Source organism: Mauremys reevesii, linkage group 23 (genome assembly GCF_016161935.1).
Source record: "Mauremys reevesii isolate NIE-2019 linkage group 23, ASM1616193v1, whole genome shotgun sequence".
Classification (NCBI taxonomy): Eukaryota; Metazoa; Chordata; order Testudines; family Geoemydidae; genus Mauremys; species Mauremys reevesii.
Window position 1 is genome coordinate 9,140,991 of NC_052645.1, and position 17,161 is coordinate 9,158,151.

Consider the following 17,161-nt stretch of genomic DNA (forward strand, 5'->3'; position numbering starts at 1 on the left):
GCAGGATCGTGCCCTGGGAACTGGATGGGAATATGTTCTAAACAGACCCTCTCTCTGCTCTCTCTCCCCCACCCCGTGGCCCTTGTGGCTGGACCTAGCAGTTACCCACATGCTGTGCCACTGAAATCCCCGCAAGCAGTGTGTGACTGCTGGCTTGGGTTTATTTAAAGGGACAGTGTAAGGGTGGGGGGCCCACAGCCTCTCCCCTCACTTTGAATCTGGTTCCACAGTCAGTATTGCCCCTGTCTGTGTTTTTAAAACACATGCTCCAATGTGTTTAAAATCTAGGCATGGAGTCTGCCCCCTGTGACCAACCCAACAAGAACAAACCAGTTTGCATAGCCAAGTGGAGAGACCCTACAATAACAGACCAGTGTGGGTGCCCTGCGCTCCTGAGCAACCCTACAATACCAAACCAGCACACATGGCCTGCATGTAATACCAGACACATGGGCACAGCCCAGTGCTATAGTGGTTCCCTGAGGGTGTGCAGGGGTCTTCCGTGGGTACATCAACTCATCCAGACGTTGGCCTAGTTTTACACCAGGCTACATAAAAAGCCCTAGTGAAGTCAGTACAAACTAAAACTTCCCTCAGACAATGACTTGTTTACACTGCTCTGCATTTTCAGCGGTGCCCAAGCAGGGCGTCGCGATCCCAAAGTGAGTCGTGAGGCCGTTTTAACGGGGTCGCCAGGGCCGGCGTTCACTCGCTGGCGCCCGAGGCAGAAAGCCGAAGCCCGAGCCCCACCGCGTGGGACTGAAGCCGAAGCCCATGTTTTTAACTGAGATGAAACTTGGGGGTAGGCCAGAGCAATCAGACTCCTGACAGGGGTTCAATAGTCTGCAGAGGTTGAGAACCACAGTCAGAGAGCAGCAGGCGCCCTGCTAAACCAACCAGCCTGTGCACACCCAGTGTCCAGGGGGGGAGTCAATTTAAGGAAACTTCTCTCCGTTTTCAAGTTTCCCAGGGGCTGGTGTCAGAACTAACAGTGCGTTCAGACAAACAAGCCCTCCCAGGGCACGCGCAGGCTGCTGCAGGGGCGCTAATTGAAAGCGTTACCAAACCCCCTTCATCTTCCTCTGCCTTCCCCGGTGGCGTTCAGGGGCGCACTGTGACGCCTGATCAAAGAGGGCAGGTGGGGGGGGTCGGCTCTGTTTACTCAGAGCCCCGGTGCTTCATTTTGCCAGTGCAGCTTGTTAAGCTGGTTGGATTTCGCTGTGCCGAGGCCTCTGTTTTAGGGGCAGCGGGATCAGTGGGAGCTGGAGCGGTCTCCATCGGCTCGAGGCAGCAATTATTTTTAATTCAGCTGCCTGCACAAAAGGCCGGCGCCCAGGAGAGGTCGGGGTGCCGCCTCCTGGGGAGAGAGCACTTATCCGACAAAGCAAAATGAAAACTGACACTAGGGAAAAAACCCAAACCCAGCGCCGTGAATTATACCTGGGGCGCCCGGGGCCTGTTGTCTCTCTTCCGTTAGTGCTTTGGTTCTGACTTGACTCAGGATGTGCTGTAGCAGGAATGCCCCTTCCCGACCCACCTGTGTTCTGCCCCTCCCCCCGCCCCACCGTCACCCCACTGAAAATGGTGACCGAGCCGGAGCTCTATCAGGTCCCAGGGGCATGGAGCAAGTAGCCAGGAAAGTTCGGAAGAGTCCGAACCCCCTGCCCAGGGCACTGCAGGTGTTTCTCTGAGCCCACAGCTGAAGACGACATCAGATATTGATAGGTGAGCTAGCCAGCCCCACGGCTGGGCCCCGACAGCCACCCAGGGCCCATCGCCCACTGCAGGAGCAGCAGCCCATCCAGATGGCGAGTCACTGGAGAACTGCTAGTGGGGTGACAAGTTCTCTTGCTGATTTCTGTTGCCATCTTTAGGTATGGAGTCAGTGGAAGACACTTAGTGCCCTGGACAGGGAGCCGGGCCCAGGACTGCTGGGATCTTCTGGGATATAATTGGGCTCCTCTGCAGGGCACTGGCACCCGGCCTCCTGCTTTGCCCGCAGTGGCTTCAAAAGTCCTCCAGACCCTTCACCAAGAGTCACCGAGCACAGGGGGCAGGTTCGCACCCTGCACCGGATAAAGGGGATGTTCCAGCATCCCCAAACATTGACCCAGTGTGACATCCATCTTCAAGCATCACTGGCATGTCTCCAGATGGCCGATCGGCCATCCCAGTTCATAAGCTGCATGCAGCACTGTCAGCAGGGTCCTGACACAGCCCGAGAGGTTGATCAATTTATCTCCTAAAGCTAAGAAATAGGTAGGAGCTGTGCTACACTCTGCTGCTGCACAGGAGTCACTCACCCAGCACTGAAATGCAGCCACTTCTGGGGTGGAAGGCAGCAGCTGCTTAACAGCCATATGGCAATGTCACTGGCCCAATTTCCCTATCTGTCCTAGGGGGTAATGGTACTGACCATTCTTTGTAAAGTGCTTTGGGATCTGTAAATTAAACTACTCAGGGTAATTTATTAGTAGCAGCCACCACGAGGCTTTGCCTGTTGGTCAATAGAATAACTGATGCCTATAATTCCCAGGCTCCTGTCTTGCAAACAGAGCCTTTCCCACCAGCGTGTAATGTTCCCGTAAAAGACAAGCAAGTGTAATGATTGGCTGGGAAGCCCGGGCACCCTGAATCACTTGCATGTTCAGACACTCCTTATTCCCTTTCTGAGACCAGATTTCTCCGAGTCCCTAGTCACCAGCTTTTGGGAAAGGAGGAGCTGTGCTGAAGTCACATCCCTGCAATCGGAGAGAAGTTAGAACACCAGTGGGTGTCGTTTGCATTTTACCACCTGCAATAAAAGCTCTGACAAGGAAACAGGCTGGCGGCTCTGTGTTTGACAGGCCCACCCTGCAGAGCTCGCACTCCCCCAGACCTGCTGATCCGGGGACTCTTCATTTTATGATTCCCTCTAGCCGGCAGCTAGAGAAGCCTCTTATCCTCTTATGTGGACAGCCTAGAGAGGGGACGTGTAGTCCAGGGTGACCAGTGGCCCAGCACAGCGTAGTGCGGCTCCGCCACTAATATACAGTGTCATTCTGGGGAAGTCCCTTCACCTCTCCGTTTCATTTACAGCTGGGTGACATTTTTCAAGTACAACCCCCACCCCTTTTATTTGCTGGCCAGAAAATGAAGATTCAAACTGATGGAAACAATTTGCAAATTCGACTCGATTTTGGCAAATTGTTCCAGTTGTAAAAAAAGAAAAGAAAAAACACCCAGCAAGGTCTAAACGGTTCATTGGAGCATTTCCAGAACGGAACTGTAGCGGGGTGGTGACCCGCTCCAGCCCTGCCAGGGTTGGAACCAGCCCTGGGAGGGGGCTGGCAGGCTGGGAGAACAGCCCAGGCTGAGTGGGGAAACAGCCGCAGCTGTGGCCACGCCCCAAACGGACTCAGCTGGCCCTATAAAGGCACTGCTGGGCGGAAGCACTCTCAGTCTCCCTCGGCCTGTAGCGGGAGAAGGGTCTGACTGCAGGGGGCTAGAGACAGGGTACCTGAGTGGAGCAGGGCTGGGGAAAGGCAGAGGAGCTGGGGAGCTCCAGCCTGGAAAGCCCCAGGCTGTGGCCTAGCATTGAGCTAATAGGTACTGGGGGTTGCAGAGGCCAGCCCAAGGGTAGGCAAAGGCAGCAGATGCCTGTGATGAGTGGCTGATACTGCAGTCTGCCCCAGGGAATGGGGGTTAAGTGATGACTGGCACTAGCCAAGAGTGAGGTAGGGGCGGATAGAGGGGTTGGGGGTTCCCTGGATTGGTGGGGTACTGCCAGGGGGAGCACTCCAGATAAAGGGGCATTGGGGTCCAGGGAGGGACACAGGGGCCAGAGGACAGGCAGATCACTGGTCTGCAGAGGGCGCTCCGGAGCTGAAACAAGCTAATTCCCGGAAGTCAGCAGCAGGAGGCGCCGCAGGGGTGAGTCCGCACCTCTACAGGAACGTTTCACCTTTTCGTTCTGGGAAGACGGTTGGTTTGGAATTTCCCTCCGTTTTATTGAGAAAGGTAATTCACGATGTTCTTAACAGCTTTGGAATGGAAACGAATGTCTCAGTTTTGTGCCGACTGAAACGTTTCGGTTGCCGTGAAGTGAAACTTTTTTTGATGTTCTATTTGCTGAACATTTTAAACGTTCTGTTTTTTAAGCCAACCTGAAATAATTTTTTTATGGTTTTTCAGACCTGCACCTGAACCAAATACGCAGCTATTTGGAGACACCTAGTTTTAGCCCCGTCTCTGTAAAAGGGAGAGGATATTCTCTAGTGTCTCGTTCTTTGTTTGTGCTCCCCTGTCTGTAGCCACCTGCTGTCTTTTGCCTTATGCTCAGATTGTGAGCTGAGGGGGCGGGGGCTGTCTTTTTGTTCTGTTTGTACAGCACCTAGCACAGTGGGGTCCTGGTGCGTGACTGGGGCTCCTAGGTGCTACTGTAATGGAAATCAGACTAAGGATTCCCTACCTCCTGGGAGTGGGAGGGCTGTGACTAGAGGTGGCTGAGCAGCTGAGAAACCTGCTACTAAACAGAGTGCTGAATCAGAAACCAGGTCTGGGTGCTGGCCTGCTCACAGCCCACTGTCCTGTGTCTCCTGAGGACTCGTGCGATCAGGATTTTGCTGGCAGGAAGCCTCATGGGAAGCAAATCTGGGGGCCTGATGCTGAGATTCATGCAATCAGGCTGTGGAATCTGGCTTGTGCCATGACAGAAGAAATTTTGTTTTGGGAGCATGCAGTTTGGCAAGCTCAGTGCCCTCCAATCAAGAAATAGAGGCCAGGTCATGTGACATCGGTGAGCCGTCACAAAGCTCAGACAGGTAAAATTCATCCCTGTGCAGAGACCTTTCTAATTGCTGGTACTGGACCCCGAGGCTCCGCCCCCTGCTCCTCCTCTTCCCTCCGAGGCTCCGCCCAGCTCCACCTCTTTCTCCCCCCCGCCCCCCATTGCTGCTCCTCTCCTCCCCTCCCTCCCATCACTTGCTGGATTGGCTTAAGGAGCCTGCCTGCATGTAGGAGGCGGCCCCAGCTGAGCAGGGGCTGTGTCGGGTTAATGACCCGATGCCTCCCCCGCCCCGCGTTAACCAGACTATTGGGTCGGGTCGGGGATGCCATTTAGGGTTGCCAGGTCCCCTTTTTGACCAGACTTTCCAGCTGAAAACCGGGCACTTGGACACAGAAGCCAAAAACCAGGCTGGCCCTAGCAGAGAGTCAGCATAAGATTTATGGGGCCTTGGCGTTGTGTTGTCTCTGTACTGCGGTGAATTTCCCCCATTAGAGAATCGCAACTGAACGCATGTTCGGGCTCCTGGACTCAGTAGGTTTGTATCAATGATCTGTACAATCCTGAGGGTTATTAACATTACTATTATTTGTACTACTATAGCATCTGGGTGCCACCGTCATGGACCAGGATCCCCGGATGCTGAGCTGTGTACAAACAGAACAAAACAGTGGTCTTCATTCTGAATGGCCAGGAATAACAAAGGGATTCATAATAAAATCCTGCTCCACTTGCTGGCAACGAACTACCAGCCAAAGGATCAAACAGAGCCTTGGTGAAGAGCAGGGTATAAGGAGTTATTGGCTCTTGGTACGTGCTGCTGTTATTGTGTCGGCTTTATGCGCCGTGGTAAAAAAAAAGAAATAATTGATTAATAAAAACAATGTTTATGGAGGCTGGAGAAGTCTTTAAGGAGCTCCCATCCACTGCAGCTGTTAATTGGTGTTTTTAATAACCCGTTGGTGGTTACATGGCATTCTGCTTAACATACCTTATTAAATCGATGCTCTTATTAATGGGTAAGGTGGCATCACGTTTAATGGCCAATTGTTATTTTGCTAGTGCACAGTAACTGTAAAAAACACTCAAGTTTTATTAGACCAGTTTCCATGAATATCAATATTTAATATGCCAATTCACACTGGTTTTCCTTTGTGTACAGACATCTCTTTCCAGTGTCTATCATCACAACTGCAGCCTTATTCTGGGGCAGTGGTTCCCAAACTCTTGTACTGGTGACCCCTTTCACACAGCAAGCCTCTGAGTGCAACCCTGCCTTAAAAATTAAAAACACATTTTGTATATATATTTAACAGTTATAAATGCTGGAGGCAAAGTGGGGTTTGGGGTGGAGGCTGACAGCTCACGACCTCCCATATATGAACCTTGTGACCTCCTGAGGGGTCCCAACCCCCAGTTTGAGAATCCCTGTAGGGCACACGGCCCAGGGAGTGAAACAGACAACTCGAAAGCAAATTAAGAGACCCAATATCTTAGCTGTCACAGGCCTGATGCAGGAATGTCTGGGTAGAATACTAGGGCCTGGCTTATGCAGGAGCTCAGCAGAAGCTAAGGGTTCTGTCTAACCATAAATGGTTTGTCTAATGGACTGAGTAATAGCTGAAATGTCAGGAGATGTGGGTTCAAATCCAGGTGCTGCCACAGACTGTGTGTGTACCCTTGGGCAAGTTGTTCTTTGGCCCAGGATTGTAAAGGAGCATTGCCCCACTCAGCATCACAGGGGCTCCTGCCCCCTCCTGGGAATTAGGCATTAAATACCTGTAGGATCTGGACTGAAGTGACTTTAGGGTATCTCTACACTACAGCGGCACATCTCCGGCACTGTAGCATAGATGCTTCCTGTATTAGCGGAAAGGATTTTTCTGGTGCACTGGAGACAATCCACCTCTCCAGGAGGAGGTAGCTAGGTCAAGGAGGAAGAGTTTTTTCCATCGACCGACTGGTATCTACCCGGGGGGGGTGTTAGGTTGACCTGTCTGTTGCACAGGGCAGGACATTTTCCCCAGCCCTGCGATGCAGCTGGGTTGACTTAAGTTTTAGGTGTAGCTGTAGCCGTAGCTGTGCCGCTGTAGCTGCTCTAGTGCAGATGTCCCCAGAGTGTCTGTGAAAGTGGCCTTTAGGCTCCCAAGAGCCAAACTTTCAAAGGTGTTTAGGGCTTGTTTACACTACAGGGGTGTGAGTTCTAAAGCATGCTAACGTGGTGCCTTCACTGGTCTGAGTAGACCCTGCTGGTGTGCTTTAAAGCACACTAGAGAGTCTGTAGTGCACACCCTTGTCTAGAATGGAGAGAACTTCCCTCCCTCCTGATGTGGCTTGGGGGTGATGCTCAGTCCCTGCCGGGATGGGGGCCCTGTAGAGCTTGTTACTGTCCCAGGCCACAACCAAAACTCCATGACTGGTGAAGGGTGAGGTAGACTGAAAACCCCCTTTCCCTGTTCATAGCCCATTGTGTTATTGTGAGCACAGGCCAGGGCACTGGTTTTTAAGAACATATCGGTGGTTAGGGCTGTAGGGTCCCATTAGCTGAGGGAGCCTGGGTCAATGGAAGACAGGGATTTTACGGCGCAGGTTTTCCATAAGTGATGCAATAACTCCCTGACACCTGGAGGGAAATAACCAGAGCAGACTGGAAATGATCACTCCCTGCTCCTCTTCCTGCCCAGGGGAAAGGCATCCTGCCTTTCAGACCAGTGTGGTTCTGGGCTCTAGAGATTGAGATTGTGCTGATGTCTATGGAAGGTGATAGAACCACACATGCTCTAAGCAGCAGTAAGGACTATATAGTGCCTCTTATCCCAATGAACTTTACAGCCCAGACCACCATGTCTGCCAGTGAAATGCAGCCACTGCTGGGGTGAAACACAGCCACTGGTTAACAGCCACACAGCAATGCTGGTTAGAGGTCAGACCCCCCCCCCCCAGCACTGAAATTCAGCCCCCTCTAGAGTAGAACGGAGCAGCTGGTTAACAGCCAGACAGCAATGCTGGTTAGAAGTCATATCCCCAGCGCTGAAATGCAGCCTCCTCTGGAGTGGATCCAGGCAGCTGTTTTACAGTGTGCAAAAATGCTGCACAGGGGTCACTCACCTAGCACTGGAATGCAGCCAGCTCTGGAGTGGGATGCAGCAGCTGGTTAACAGCCACACAACAATACTGGTTAGAGGTCAGACCCCCCCCCCAGCACGGAAACACAGCCATCTCTGGAGGAGAATGGGGCAGCTGCAATCTCTACACAATTTCAAACAGCTAGCAAAGAGCACGAAAGCCGGGGGGATATAAAGAGACAGACAGCAATTACCTGCATTGGCTTTTGGCCAGAATACGGGGGATGATTTAGGGGAAAATGCCAGATGGAATCTTTACTAATCTATTAAATAATAATCATTAATACTAATGGTACCTTCAATAGATGCCTTCATCTAGAAGGACCCCAGCCTTCTCCTCCACAGCTGCAGAGGGGCCCCATCCTGCAAACCTGTGTGGCTCTGATGTGGACAAAGCAGGAGGGAGTGAATGTGGGGTCTCCAGAAAGATCCGTATCATGGAGACACTCAAATGTTAGGGTGAGGAGCGAAGGCATTCACACTTCAGAGCTGTGACCAGGTGTGGGGGGACTGTGTGTGCCCCACTGTGCAGCGGAGGAGTGGGGACAGGGGTTCCATGGCTGTGCCTCTCGCAGCATCTGCAGAACATCTCCTCTGGGGACTCCCTACTGCTGCCCCCCACATCCTGGCTGCAGGCACAGTTTGCAGGACTGGGCCTCTAAGAGGGATCCCTCATCGGGAGGTGTGGGCAGTGTCCCAAGGAGAACATGGTAACATCCCAGAGCTCTGGAAGGGCAGAGCCCGTGCGCTGCCCCCTACCCAGGACTGTGGGTGAGGGCTACCATCTTGCCTCTGTTCCTAAGCCCCCAGCATCTCTGGCACAGGGACAGGCCTGGCGCTGCCAGGCTCCACATTTAACCACTTCCCACTGAATTATCCTTTTGTGTTCTGCCCATGTCAAGATTTATTGACCCACCAGCACAGCATCTGCCTGCAGGGGCCATCAGTCTCCCCGGCTGACAGTAACTCGCACTTAATACATGCATATGAAACCCGTAACGACTGTCACGCCACGTATTAAAGTGGGTTGAATTAGAGAGGTGAAAAATGAGGCAAAGCAGCTGAGCCCGAGCGGTGAGTGAGGGGATGGCGGTGGATTGCGGCTGACGGGGAGCAGATGGGGCGCGGGGGTTATTGATGGGGTCGTTAGGAGGAATCCATCAGCAGCCCCAGGCCCCTCATGTGGCTCATTCCTGGCATCCAGGTTGGATAAATTGGGTGACAGCCCAGGCAGGAAGGGAAATTGGCTCCTTCCCTTCCGCCTCCATCCTGCGGCTTGTTTCCAAGAGTGGCTAGGAGCCTTTGATCCCTGTGGCCACGAGGGCACTCTGTCGTTTGCACCAGTAGCTCCTTACCTCTGAAAACCTGAGTTCAGAGGATCTTTGTCACCTTGGCAATGCCTGATTGGCACCCCGAGCAACCAGAGCAGGCCAATCCCCTGCAGCGCCCGTGACTGCTACGGCAGCGTCAACTCTTGCAAGGGGGAACAAGCCAACCCTGAATTTAGGTCCTGGAAGGTAACCACAGAGATTCTGGCCTTTTAACTGTCTGCAGAGGGTGTTTTAAGTTGCAGCCTGCCCACAGTTTCGGGTACCCAGGCGGGATTGGAAGGCAGCTTTTTATTACGTTGGACGCTGCTCATGCACCTTACAGGGGTTTAAATTCATGGCATCATCTCAGGGCGTCACTGTAGCTAACTCAATGGAGACCTCCGCTCCATGGGAAGCTGTGGTCCGAAAAGCTGACAATTCCTTGCGATGCATAAGGGACAGGCTGGAGAATATTCTCATGCCGTTATATAAGTCAGGGGTGCGGCTTCGTTGGGTACTGCAGGACTGAGGATCCCATCTCTCAAAGGATATTGAATTAGTGGGGGGTCAAGGAGGGGCGATGAGACGAATCAAGAGCCTGGCAAAACTCTCCTCTGAAGCGAGATTGAAAGGATTGGGTTTGTTATGGGAAAGAGGAGATGAATGTCTATAAACAGTCTATAACGCTCATGAGTCTAGAGAAGGGAGACTGGGACCTTCTGTTCTGCCTGTCTCCTAACACATGAACAAGGAGACATTCAATGGAATTGGAGTGTGGGGAATTCAAAAGCGATCAAAGGAAATTCTTTTTCACATAACGCGTGGTGAGGCTGTGGAACTCATTGCCACAGGAAGTCATTGAGGCCAAGATGATAATAAGACTCCAAAGGGACTGGACATTTACATGGATATCAAGAATATCCAGATCACGATGAATCACATCACATTCTGCTTTCAGGGGTAAGCCACATTCTACCTATCAGAGGGTGAGATGAGACCTAATGTGTGTGTGTGGGGGGGGCAGATTATCCCACCTCTGCCACTGCCATACTCTGCCACCTTTCTCTGAACCACCTGCTGCTGGCCACTGTCAGAGACGGACCTCAGGGCTGATCCAGTCTGGCAAGCCCTATGTTCCTGCGAAGATTTATTGTGGTGTAAAGTCCACAGAATAGCCACCGTGGGACATCGTCGCACACCCTGAGTGCCTCGTGGCTGATCTGGGGAGTGAATTTGGGCCCCAGGACTCACTCAGCTAGCGAGTTCCACCCCAGGGGTTGGTTTTAAACCCAGCGCACATCTGCATTGCAATCCGAGGTGTGATTGCAGCTCGGGTAGACACAGCCACTCTAGCATGCCTAAAACCAGCAGTGTAGCTGCCTCGCCACAGCGGCTCTGCTATTTTTAGCCAGGCTGGCGTGGGTGTGTCTGCGCGAGTCACATCTTGGCTTGCTGTGTAGACGTACCCACAGACACCTGCTCGTGAGCCACAAACTGACCCACCAAACATACTCCATATAGGCCTCAAAAGAGCCATCAGCTGCTAAGAGCTTTCACTCTGACTGATCTGCATTGGAGAAAAGTGTCTCCGTTTCGCTAACAAACCCCTCCCCGCTCCCTGCCTCCGGAATCCCAGCCTGAGACGGGAACAGTGTTATGCAGTTGACCTGTAACAGTGCCTGCAAAGGAGAAAGAACAGACGTGGGCCTCTTATCGCTTCTTTGCCACACGTGTAGAAGGCTGGAAAGGGGAATTGTTTCTGACGAGTGGTTTGTGCAGATATTTAGGGCCATGTTTCCTGGCCTGTGTTCCGTGGAACATCAGACTAGATGACCAAGGCGATCCCTTCCCGTCAACTCTATTATCCCCAGGCGGGTGTTGCTGGAGGACTCACTGGAGGCGCTAGAGAGAGAGGTTGTGAGCAATGTCAGCCTTCCTGTGAAGGGCTGGGAAGGGCTGAATGTGGATGGAGCTCGGCTGGTCTCAGTGGTGGCAGATGACAGAACAAGGAGTAATGGTCTCAAGTTGCAGTGGGGGAGGTCTAGGTTGGAGATTAGGAAACACTGTTTCACTAGGAGGGTGGTGAAGCACTGGAATGGGTTACCTAGGGAGGTAGTGGAATCTCCTTCCTTAGAGGTTTTTAAGGTCAGGCTTGACAAAGCCCTGGCTGGGATGATTTAGTTGGGTTTGGTCCTGCTTTGAGCAGGGGGTTGGACTAGATACCTCCTGAGGTCCCTTCCAACCCTGTGATTCTGTGTAACGGGAGAGCTGTTCTCCCAGCTGTGTGGCAGGTGTTTGAGCCAGTGGGGTCAACAAAACCAGAGTCTGAATCAATCTGCAGAGTGGCCAACACTGGTGACTTCATCTTGAGTCTCATGATCTTGGGGGGTTTCTTAAAGCTCCAGCTGCTGGGATCAAGAGAACCTGATTTCCACTGGGGGAAAAAAAGGAAGTTTCCAGCCCGCCTGCTGGCCCGGAAAAGCTGGAGAAAGTGATGTGTGCATGCGTTGAACGCGCAGAAGCTGAATGCAAAACGGATCATTTTTTAAAAAGCTCATGATGTTAAAGCCAGTCTCCTGATCTGGGGGGCCTGACTCCTGATATGTGAACTCTTGGGGTGGGAGGTACTAAATCTCTGAAAAGCCCCTCCCCTTCTTGATCCGTCGGGTCTCCCCTCCTTGGCCATTGTGATGTTACAACTCTAGAGTCTTTCAGCGTCTTCCAGGAAAACAGGGTAGGCAAGACCTGAATTGCTAATGGAGATGACAAGCAGAAAACACCCCCACCCCCACTAAACACACACACACACACACACACTCTATCTCTCTCTCTCTCTATCTCTCTCTCCCTGTGTCACAAAGAAGGACACAAGCAACCCCCACTGATTTCCCTCCTTTAACACGATCCCACAGCAGGCCTGCTCCCGGCAGCATCCACTCCTGCGAGCAGGAATGTCCGCATCAAACGCTCCGAGGTAATACCCCGGTGGGACCCGTGGGGAGCACGCGTTCCACCCGGCGCTGTGTGTCTAATGACTGGCTGTGCCATTGCGCCGCTCCCTCCTGGGGGCAGCTGAAGGAAAACAAACACAAAGCACTTTCAGCTTCAGCGCTAATGAGGAAAGCGCGTCGTAGGCACCCCCACGGCCTGCGTCCTGCCCTCTGCCATCCTACTGGAGTGCTCCCATCCCCGCGCGCCATATGGGCGCCCTTCGGAGGAGTGCGCAATTGACGAGCGGAGATAAGTGCTAAGCACCGGCTCTGGCAAGGCAGTTAAGCGAATGGAAAGAAAAAGAAGCCATCGTGTCACGGCTGTGACCAGATGGGAGGCCGATCTCATCAGCACGCTGCGGCTCTCCCAGCACATTTGTTGTCTCCTTTCCGGGGCTGATGTTAGATTGCTTGCAAGGGCAAGACGCTTGGGCTGGGGTCTTCAAAGCGAGTTAGGGGCCTGGTTTCCACTGAAATCCAACGGAGTTCAGGGCCTTACGCACCTTTCAGAATCGCAGCCCTGAGCCTCAGCTCTGATCTGCTGTAACAGGGATCATGGGCAAACCCCAACCCAGCCTGCAGCTCACAGTGGGAATAGGGCTGGAGAAGGACAGAGCCAGTGAGGCTGAGGTGACAACCCCTGCCTTGAGAAGGTAGAAACTGTATCTGGGAGGGCGGGGGTTAGGGATTATTTCCGGCAGCCCTGCCACTTATGTCTCCGCCAATTCCCTCTGAGCTACGGGGCTCCAGCACGATGCCAGGAGCGGCTAGCAACAGCTTCAGAGCAGAGGAGTTAGCGCAAGGCAGCGCTTCCCAGGCGTCAGCAAGCTGATCCCCCACTTCAGAAGCTGAATGCAGCTGTGCCCCCTGCCGCCCTGCCAGGGGTGTATGCATCATCCACGTCCCCTGCAGAAGATGTGCCCGTTATTAACAATTGTCCTAAAGACGGTTAGTGTTTCCTACCCTCCTCCCAGGGGGCGTCCCTCACCGCGTGGGAAAGGCTGAAGTAGCTCTTTGTGTTCCGACCCTCACTCTCTCCTCTTACATGCTTTGGGCAATTAGTTAACAATGGTGCAATCAGTGGGGCAGCTCACACCTCTCCGAGCTATTGGTTCAGGCTCTCTGCAGACTCAGGCAGACACTGCTGCATCAGGTACACGCACTTTGTGTTTTCAAGATTTTCTTCATGAGCAGAACAGCTAGAGGCTTAACTTTTCCTTTAAATGAAAGTTGGAGCACAATTGCGAGGTCTGTCCACGTTCCCAAAGCAAGGCCTTGTGCTCCCCGAGAGAGGCACTGGAGAAAGGAAACACTGATAGAAAGAAATGCCTTGTTAACGCAGACTAATGCCGGGCTCAGGGCACGTGCATGCAGTGCTGCCCTCTACCGGATGGAAGAGGAAGATGGAAGAGCCAGACTGCAGTGCATGACTTTCATTTGCCTTCTAGAATCTGAAACCTGCCGAGGCTCTGAGCCCTGATACACGGCCCACGATGGTTGGGCTCTGTGGTTCTGGGGCAGCATCAGTTCTACGCGGCAAGGGTAATACACTGGGCCAGCATGTCTCCCTCTAGTGGTGGCACCTGATTAACTACAACAGCTTGCTACCTGCAGCTAAGTTTACATCTGTGGTCCGGCTGGTAGGGCCTTGTGCTTTTCAGGGTTTGGTCCCTCCTGTCGGATACACCCAGCGCACAGTCAACCTGTGGAACTCTTTGCCAGAGGATGTTGTGAAGGCCAAGACTATAACAGGGTTAAAAAAAGAACTAGATAAGTTCATGGAGGACAGGTTGATCAATGGCTATTAGCCAGGATGGGAAGGGATGGTGTCCCTGGCCTCTGTTTACCTGAACTGGGAATGGGCGACCAGGGGTGGATCACTTGATGATTCCCTGTTCTGTTCATTCCCTCTGGGGCACCTGGCATTGGCCATCATCGGCAGATAGGACACTGGGCTAGATGGACCTTGGTCTGACCCAGTCTGGCCGTTCTCGTGTTCTTAGGCATGTCAGGTTGTAGGCATGGGTGTGGGTAGCTGATGACTGTGCTGTCTGTACTGCGCTCCTGTGGATTCAGCACATCTCATAAGGGCAGGAGGCCTTTCCTGGAGCGGAGAAACTGGGAGGGCGGGTACTGGTGCCGTGCTGTGATGGATGTCTCGTTTCATCTCTGCTCACGTTGCCAGGGAACCATGCAGCGCAGTGACCAGCCAAAAGGAGGGGGAAAGGAATCCCAGGTTAAAAAGTAGCCCCCCTTCAGTGTTCAACAAATGATCCCTCACTGCTGGATAGTGCAGAGCGCAGCAGCACCAGGGAATGTGCCTGTCCCCAGAGGCGGCTCTAGCTATTTCGCCACCCCAAGCACGGCGGCACACAGCGGGGGGCGCTCTGCCGGTCGCCGGTCCCGCGGCTCCGGTGGACCTCCCGCAGACGTGCCTGCGGATGCTCCACCGAAGCCGCGGGACCAGCGGACCCTCCACAGGGACGCCTGCGGGAGGTCCACCAGAGCCGCCTGCCACCCTCCTGGCAACCGGCAGAGCGCCCCCGCGGCATGCTGCCCCAAGCACGCGCTTGGCGTGCTGGGGCCTGGAGCCGGCCCTGCCTGTCCCTGGCCTGTATGGGACTTCTGGGAACAGGGCACAGGGAAGGGGGCCGCTGGCATGCTAGGCCACAGCGGGAGGGCTGGAACTGACAGGTTAACAACAGAGCAAATTATCCACTTGGTTGTTGCAGCAGTGGCCTAAGTCAGAGAACTAGAAAGCTGAGCTAACAGATACAGCGGAAATACGACAGCATTGGACAGGCAGCTGGAGGAGGGGCGACGCCTGGGTGCCATGGCTCCTGGTTCTCTTCCTGACTCTGGGATGGCCGAGCTAGTGGTTATTAGGCAGGAGACGGAGAGGATTCCTGGGTTCTGTTCCTGGCTCTGCCACTGACTTGCTCTGTGCCCTGGAGCCACAGGCATCCACAGAATGTTGCCCCATCTACAGACCAAGAGCCCACCCCCCCAGGGCACAGCTCATGACGAGTCAGTTAGTCTGTTCTGTACACACCCCTACCCCCTGAGTCTCTGAGCCCTGACCTCAGGAAGGTCAGAGGAGATATCAGTCGCTTGAGAGCTTGAGTGAATGAGGTGATGTGGACACCGGGCAATAGAAGGCCAAATAGGAAGGCTGAAGGGAGCCCCAGCAGAGGAGCCCAGAGTGGATGCTGGGGAGCAGCGCTGCTGCTGTGTGTGTGCTGGAGGTCTGTGGCTGTCTGCAACCATGAGGGAGTTCCTGGTGGGACTGTGGGAGGCACAGCACCTCCCCTGCATGGCATCTGCAGGCGTGGCTGGCCTCCTGGCCCCTCTCCCCCTCTGAGTTCAATCCCCTGAGTCCATCCCAGCCCAGCATTGTGGAGCCATGGCCCAGCATTGCAGAAGGGAGCTGGAACCAGGGCTCCGGGTCACAGGTGGGGCCTGAAGGCCTCTTCCAGCCAACCTCAGAGGAACTTTTCAGCGGCTGCCTCACTCCCATGGGCTTGGGAAGGGCTGGGCATTATGGCTAGAGGTTGTGGTTTGCATTCTGCGAGGGGCTGCCTGGGCACATGGTGGTCAATGGGCCTGATCTCCCATGAGTGTAAATCACTCCCTGATATCAATGGTATCAATGATCTGACACTGATCTGCTCCTCCACACCTGGCCTGCTGCAATGAATGGGCAATGTGGGTGGGGGGAGCAGGGTCAGGCCGTCTCGGATTGCGCTCTCCTCTACCCTGCTGGTAAATCTGAGTAAGGCCAATGAAAAATCAGTACACAGGGTATGTCTACAAGCACAGTGCATGCGCGTGGCGCTGCCTACAGCGACAGAAGGGCTTTTTCCAGGATTGTCCCCGTGAGGCGGTAGCTAGGTTCTTCCATCAACCTGGCTGCATCGACAGCGGGGAGTGGGTCACCCTACCTATGTCGCCTGGGCCAGGACGTTTTTCACAGCCCTGAGTGCTGTAGCTAGGTCCATCTAATTTTTAGATGTGGACCAGGCCTTAGTGCAAAACTAGTGTAAGGGGGAGGAGAATCGGACCCAGAGAGTCAGAAAATGTGAATGTAAATGCAATTGTTACAACAAGGGGCAAACTGCAGTGATCACTGCTGCCCTGTGGGTAAAGTCCAGCTGTATTGTTATGTATGAATCTGTATGGCAGTAGAGCCCTGCTCACGGCCCAGGACCCCACTGCGCTAGGTGCTGTACAAACACAAAACAAACTGCCCAAAGAGCTTCCAGCTGAAGTGGGAGAGAGGAGAGAACAGGTGGAGACAGACAGGCTGATGGAGGAGCACAAAGAGACAATACTGGTCAGCACAATAGGCAGTGGTCTCAGTGTAGCAGCAGCGGGGTCAGATTTATTTTAGGTTTTCTGCTGGAAAGTGTGAATGGCTGCTGCCCAGTGGGTCTTGGAGCTATACACAATTACAGAGCTGGTTAAAGCTGATGGGTTACTAAGCACCTTTCATTCAGGCTACATGGAAGGAACAATTAAATGTCCCGTTGTGTAGTGACAGCTGATACAATCGTAAGCCACTGCCCAAGGCAATGGGCCACATGGGGAAGCTGATCAGAAGTGAAGCTGTGTGAGTGGCAGGGTTTCCCTGGGACTAATTGTGAAATGCAGGAGCTGGGGGATTGGTTGATTGCAGTTACACATAGTCTGAGAGTCAGGAAACTGGCAGAGAGTGAGGAAGGCAGCTGTGAGTGTGGCCTTGAGAGGGAGCTGGGAGACAGAGTTCATTAGAATCATAGAATCTCAGGGTTGGAAGGGACCTCAGGAGGTCATCTAGTCCAACCCCCTGCTCAAAGCAGGACCAACCCCAACTAAACCATCCCAGCCAGGGCTTTGTCAAGCCTGACCTTAAAAACCTCTAAGGAAGGAGATTCCACCACCTCCCTAGGTAACCCATTCCAGTGCTTCACCACCCTCCTAGTGAAAAAGTTT

General features: G+C 53.4%; 1 protein-coding gene across 1 annotated transcript in view; it reads left to right on the plus strand.

Moving 5' to 3' along the window:
* The window catches only part of NKAIN1 (sodium/potassium transporting ATPase interacting 1), a 177,944-nt gene that overhangs the window by 36,962 nt on the left and 123,821 nt on the right, over positions 1–17,161 (plus strand). The gene's annotated exons all lie outside the window — the stretch shown is intronic.